The 7610-nt window shown below is 31.4% G+C and overlaps 1 non-coding gene across 1 annotated transcript; it reads left to right on the top strand.

Annotated features, from left to right (window-relative positions):
• Window positions 1-7309: 7309 nt before the first annotated feature.
• TRNAA-AGC lies at window positions 7310-7382 on the top strand. The gene has a single exon. It is a non-coding gene; the product is annotated as a tRNA-Ala (tRNA).
• Window positions 7383-7610: the final 228 nt, after the last annotated feature.

The raw sequence follows: 7610 nt of genomic DNA, 5'->3' as shown, positions 1-7610 counted from the left end.
TTATAAATTTTGTAGTCATTGTTGCCAATGTTTGCTGCAAAAAAAAAAAAAAAAGATAGGGATGTTAAATTTTTAAGTCACTTTTGGCAAGTATGGTAGATAAATTGGGTACAAAATTATTGTTTTCAACTGCATGTGATCTGAGGTGGTTATTGGTTAGAGCTATTATTTATAAGAATATTAAGTCATAAATTGGGTAACAAATTATTGTTTTCAACTGCATGTCATCTTTAGATTAATGAGCTGGTTAATAGAACATTAGAAGCATTGCTTAGGGCTATTATTTGTAAGAATATTAAGTCTTGGGACGAATGTATGTCACTCATTGTTCTTTTTTTGAAGTTGTTTATGGATTTAATCCACTTACGTGTCTTGATTTGCTTTCTATCATCTAATATTTTTGTGAGTAAAGCAGCCACAAGTAAGGGAAGTGAGATCAAAACATTTCATAAAGATGGGAATGAGACAATTGAGAAACAAAATTTCAATGTTGCTCCAAGAATTAACAAAGGACGGAATGAAATCATTTTTCAACCCGGTAACTGGGTTTAGATACATTTTCGCAAGGAGGGATTCTCATCTCAAAGGAAGACAAAGTTACATCCAAGAGGGGATGACCCTTATCAAGTTCTTTAAAGAATTAATAACAATGCATATAAAATGATCTTCCATGAGAATTTCAGCATCCTACTTTCAATGTTGCTGACTCGAGTCCTATTGATGTAGGTGATGATTTTCTGATTCGAGGACGAATCCTTTTGAAGAGGAGGAAGATGATAAGGATCACAGTGTTCCAAATGTTCCAACTAGATCTATTACACAATCCAAGGCTAAGAAGATTCAACAAGCATTCATTCTTCATCTACAAAATTGGATCGGCTCGGTTCAACTATTATTTCATGTGTTACAAGCTTATTAGATTGAGGAAGGACCATTTGAAGCTTCAGAAGTGAATATTTACACCGTTGAAGGAGCAGATGAAGTTGCAAGCATCATTACATGAGTTGTTAGAAAACTTTATAATTTTAATTTCATAAAGTTTGTAATGGTAGAATTATCAAATTGACTTCATCTTTTGTGGAGATTCAAGGGGATCGAGATTAAATCTCGGCCACTAACTTCTTTTGTGGGAGACTATAAATACCCACAAATTATTATGTAAAAATCAGATTTGTGATGAATGAAATTGATCTTCAAGTTCAGAAGTTTCCCTTCAAAATCTGAGCATGGTCTATGCCATTTATAAGTTTCATGTCATTCTTGTGGTAGAATTGCATGTGAGCCATATAGTAAGCTTTGATATTGCGTGGTTGAGTGAAATTCTCAACTTTCTACTTATTTTTGGGATTTCTTTTCTCCATATTCATTGTAATATATCTTGATACAAACAAGTTTATTTTTCTAGGGAATGTATTAAGCACATGAATTTATTAATCACGGTGAACTTTTGTATAAAACGAAGTAAATACAAATGGAGTAACATGAGATAGAAGTAAACATAGTAATAAAAAGAAACTACATAAACTTAAAAAAAGTTAATCCCATTTTACATTAAAAATATTGTTCAATTGTAGCCAAGAAGTAGTTTTGAAAACTGGCCACTTCATATCCATCTATGTTTGAAAACTAAAATAAAGAAAAATAAATAAAAATATTTTTCAAAAACTTAGTTTGGAGTGAAATTTTGCTTAAAATTCAAATGTTTTTTTTTAATAAAAAGGTAAAATACATAATTTTGAAAAAAAAACAAAATAATTATCAAAGGGGCCTAATTTTTAACATATCTATCGTAAAAGAATGCATGGACTCTAGTGGCAATGCTGCTTCAACTGTGTGATAGATCATGTGAAGTTAACATGACAATAATAATAGGTTCTAAAGCACAAAAATATGTGGATAAATTTCATATATTGAGGTGCGGAAAACATATACACACGGACAACTAAAAATGATAGATCCACTATAAAGGCATTTGGTTTAGTGGTATGATTTTTTCCTTTTTTACAAATTAGGTGGAATGAACAATCAAAAATAATGAGTTTAAAATTACCCAAGAAAATATCAATTTTCAAATGGAATGGTCTATTCCAAAAAAGAAAAGGATAAAAGAAAAATATTAAATACATTTTCAACTAATGCATTTGATTGAGAGATATTAGGGTCAATATAAGAAAAGTATAGCATTAACTAATTTTCATGGACACATGGATCCTTACCATACTAAAATGACTGGTTTATTGTTATCAAACCAATAACAGTTCATACGAGCTAAATCTTCCAATTGATAATTAGGCCAGAGAAAGAACTTGAATTTATTTTTATATCTATCAACATGTTTGCTACTTGAATTTATCTAAAACTTGATCACAAGTTTTTCTTGTTTGCATTGTAAAATTATGTATTTCTATGGATATCATTTCTATTTCAAGAATGGAAACAAATTAGAATTCTGAACTCTCAGGATTTATCAGTTTAAGCTAGAGACAATATGCATTGATATTATTCACGTCAAAAAAAATTATTGTGAGATAATTAAAATCTTCCTTATAAATTTTTTCAATGAGTTCAAAATTATTACCCTAGGTTTAGTATTTTGATTAGAGATTCCTCTTTCTTATTCTTAATCAAGTTTTTGAGTGGGCTTGACTTAGTTGATACATGATTTATGTTGTCTTTCTTTTTCTTTTTGTTTGTTTGAAAAATTATATGGATCAATTCCGATTCTTTCTTTTTCTATTTATTGTTTTCTCATTGAGATGTTAATATTTCTTAACAATATTAATTGAAATACATCCAAATGATTTGAGAACAAATTCTAAAAACACAATGATAAATTTTAAACCTTGAGGTGCATAAAGCACATGGACTAGCAACGAAAAACGATAGATTAGCAAGAAAGACATTTGGTCAAGTAGTATGATTCTCATTCCTGTGTAAGAGGTCTCGAATTCCATAAGTAGAATTTTCATGATTGTCATTTGTATGAAGTGACAGGTCTGCTACTCGAGACACAATACAAAATAGAAAAGGTAGTATAATATATTAAAAAGATAATGCTTCTAAATATTTGAGTTCATAATTATACAAATATTGATAAGTTAAGAAATCACTATAAGGGGAGTAAGATTTGGATTACCTTGTTGATCGAATATCTCAAGACAAGAACATTGTTTGAGATTCAAAACACTCAACAAGCAAGATCGATCATGTCTAGCTTGAATGATTCTTGTTGATCAAATATCTCAACGCAAAAAAACTTGTTTGATATTCGAATCACTCCACAAGCATGATTGATCATGTCGAGCTTGAATGATTCTACATGCAACCTATACTACATATAATTGCAAAGAAACTTAGCCATTGGCTAAAGAAAAGCACAAATGCTTCTTTTACTATATTTTTCAAGTCTCCCTACAAATACAACACACATGGCTTTATATAGTCTCAAAATGAAACTATTAAAGGCATTCCAAGAGTTGTAACATTCATACTTAATGGCACAAATGCTTCAAATACTCTTCCTTATGATTACATACTAATGGTTCGTGAGGTCAGAAGTCTTTCTTTAATGTTAGGGATATTTAGTCCTAAATTATAACTTACCATATCTATCATATTTAATCTTTTATTATAGGATATTTGTCTTCTATCAAAGATCACCATAGGTATCATGTTTGCCTTTTCTTACCAACTCTTTTCATTTATTGTTATTCCCCTATCCTTTATTATTTATTTGATTATTTGAGAACTTCATTTAGGTCTGCTGGTTTCAGCAAATACATGAGATTATAATGATGGTGTTAATATAACACATGCGAAAGCAATATGGATCTTAGGCACTTTTCGAACATCAATTATAGTAAATAACTAGCATGTTCATGAGTATTAAAACTTAATGAGTTTGAATACTAACCTTTTGTAGTTCAAATTCCTTTTTCCTCACGAACCGGTTTCGAAACACCACTAGTGTCTTATCCACTATCCTCCGGCCTTAGAATGGTATTGTGGAATCCGGTGAGTGACTAAACTTGGGAGGGATTTTGTATATATGAAGAGAGTGTTTGTGAGAGGTTTTTCTCAAGGTTTTTCACCAAGAAGAAGACCTTTCATGTATTATGATCACTCTATTTATAGAGTCATGTTTGGATGTTCTTCCAAATTTGAGATCACCAAATTTTGACACTCAAAATTCCACTCAAATGTTTGAGATTATGTGGCAACCATGCATGCGTGAGTTAACCAAATTTTGACACTCAAAATTCCACTGAAATTTGTGGGGTTTATTTGGCAAGCATTTTGACACCTCAAAATTCCACTAACATGGATTTTTTCATTAAATGAAGTCAACATTTTGACTTTCTTCATTTTGATTCAACAATCAATTCGAATTATTAATTTCAAATTAAAGTAATATTAAATGATTAATTAAACTATTTAATTAATATTTAATATTAATTCAAATGCCAATCCTAATTAATTCCGACACATATTTGATTAAGATATTACATCTTATTTAAATATCTCAGATTCTCTGTTTTTGTTTAATTCGTAAATAAAACAAAAATGCGGTTAAATATATTGTATATACGTAGCGCATTCTCCCTAATTTGAATTCGAACTCTTCGAACTCACTCGTCACACTGTTCTATGGTTTAGTCCGATATGAGCTAGCAGAGGGACTTAATGAACCTATAGATCATGGGCTCCAACGATCCAAGATTAACCGGTTAAACTCATTAACCTTGTTAACCAACATTCGTTAACTACTAAGACATTTCACTATAGCCTAGTAGTTGCACTCCCGTCACTATAGATATACTTCTGTCCATTTGATATAACCATGATTAGTAAGTCGATCCTTCACAGGTTTTTCGTAACTAGAGCTGGGTAAATTTACCGTTTTACCCCTGAAGTTACTTCTTGTTTCTTATGTCTCAGTGATTCTCTAATGAACAATTGGTTTGTGGTCCAACTAGTAAACCGGGTCCCTCTTAGGTCAATGAGATGGTGGGGCCCAATACTTAAGGAAACTACCTATCTTCTATCCCTAAAAGTGGGTAAAAGTGAATTCCATCTTGCACCCCACGTCCCCTACCATTTACCCAGTCTTACCCCTAAAATGGGATACCTATTTAGTCGGCGAACTTGAGCCACTCTCACCCTTGCAAATCTAAGGATAATTCCGAATAAACAAGAGTTCATGGTTAGCTCAAGATTAAGATCGAGTTACATAGGTCATTGAATGAAAAGAAAATCAGTCTCAATAGTAAACGACATTATAAAGTGAGAGTGATTTTCTTCATGGTCCGATCTTGTGCAATACTCATTGCATAGGATGCCCCCACTCACATGTCTCCACATGTAAAATTTAGTGATCAAATTGTTTATATCATATACAAAAGTGGGTCGCATTCATAGTGTCCCCAGAATAAGGTATTCAGCCTTATCCTTATACTATAGATCATATTGACTATATACTTGAACTTGATCAACTCATATGTCTCTACATATAGTTCAAGTAATCATACTATTTCCAGAGTGTTCTTAGTTTATTGGATTTAGATTAATGATCGTAAAGTACACTTTATTCAATAAAAATCTTTACTGAATAAACAACAATAATAACTTTATTGAAAATAGAATATGTTTTTGTTTACAAACTATGAGTTTTAGGACATAAAATCCAACAATTATAACTTACCATGTATATCATATTTGATCTTTTATTATAGGATATTTGTCTTCTAATACAACTCACCATAGGTATCATGTTTGGCTTTTATTAAAGGCTCTTTTCATTTATTGTTATTCCCCTATCCTTTATAATTTATTTGATTATTTGAGAACTTCATTTAGGTGTGGTAGTTTCAGCAAATACATGAGTTTAAAACGTAGGGTAATCAAACTGATGAACTAAACCGAATCAATCCAACCCAAATTGATTAGTTTGTTTCTTTTGTTGGGTTGTTTGATAACCCTTTTATATTATAACAATTCAACTTTCCATGAGAGAAAAATATATTTAAGTAGATGTTAAAAATATTGGGTGTTCAAGAAAAGACATTTAGTTTAGTGGTATGATTCTCACTTGTGGGTGCAAGAGGAGGTTCAATTCTTGAAATGCCCTTATGTCTAATTCTTTTTTTATCGAAGGACTTCATATTCGACATCAACCTAACTTTATATTTAAGATTTTCTACTTACCATCATGCTCTTAATACAATATCCCATCCCAAGGCTTTATTCTCCAAGACACATTCTACCTCTGAGGACTTCACGTGTTTCCTGCAATACGAAAAAATACAAACTTAATACCTAGGCCTAAGGCTTCATACATACGTTTCAAGTGGTATAACAAGGGCATTTGGTCTAGTGGTATGATTCTTGTAGTACGAATTATGGGGATGTGGTTCAGATAGTGGAGCGTTCACTTTGTAATGTGGATACGACATAATGAGCAGGGATAGTTTTTCATGTCACTATTACTGAAAATTACTTCTTTTCAATTTTTCCTTATTCATGACATGTTGAGTAGTGATATTTCTTCATTTTCACTATTATTGATGACGAAAAATTTAGGGTTTTGTGATGCAAGAATTATGGGGATGTAGCTTCGCTTAACATGCGAGAGTTACGACTTAACATACGAGAGGTATGGGGATCGATACCTCGCATCTCCAAAAGAAACTATTTATTATTAATATTTTATTTCTATTCAATATTTCCTTATTTATGACATAATATGCATATATACTTTTTCATTTTCACAATTATTGATGAAGGGACGTTTAGGGTTTTTTGATGTAAAAATCGTAGGGATGTAGTTCGAATGGCATAGCGTTCATTTCCCATGTGGAAAGTATGTGGCTCAATACCTTGCATCTTCAATTGAATCGATTATTAAATATATTATTTCTTTTCAACTTTTTCTTATTTAGGACATGATGAGCTGGGATAGTTTTTCATTTTTACTATTACGAGATGCATAGGACTTTATGACGTAAGAATTGTGGGGATATCTAAACTATTTGTTATTAATATTTTGATATTTTTTTATTTTCACTATTATTGATGATGGGACATTAATAGGGTTTTATGATGTAAGAATCATGGGGATGTAGCTCAAATGATAGAGCGCTCGCTTTGCATGTGAGAGGTACGGGGATTGATACCCTGCATCTCCAAAAATAAGATTATCTATTATTAAATATATTGTTTCTTTTCAAATTTTTCCTTATTCATGACCTATTTCTTCATTTTCACTATTATTGATGATGAAAAATTTAGGGTTTTGTGATGCAAAAATTGTGGGGATGTAGCTCAAATGGTAGAGCGCTCGCTTAGCATGCGAGAGGTACGGGGATCGATACCCCGCATCTCCAAAAGAAAGAAATGATTTTTTTCAGTATGAGTAACATGTATAAGGTGGGTAGGAGAGAAAAAGAAAAGATACTTACAATTGCAATATCTGACCAATGAATATAATGGTCATTTATAGTTTCTATCTCCATAATATAAAATTAATTTGGGAACAAAGCCTACATGAGACTGAAAAGACGGTTCAATGGTATTTTAGATTAAAAAAACTTTTATGAGCTTTGTACCTTTGT

This window comes from Cucurbita maxima, unplaced genomic scaffold (genome assembly GCF_002738345.1).
Source record: "Cucurbita maxima cultivar Rimu unplaced genomic scaffold, Cmax_1.0 Cma_Scf00202, whole genome shotgun sequence".
NCBI lineage: Eukaryota > Viridiplantae > Streptophyta > Magnoliopsida > Cucurbitales > Cucurbitaceae > Cucurbita > Cucurbita maxima.
The sequence above is the reverse complement of the archived record's forward strand: the minus strand, read 5'-3'. Positions and strand labels throughout refer to the sequence as shown.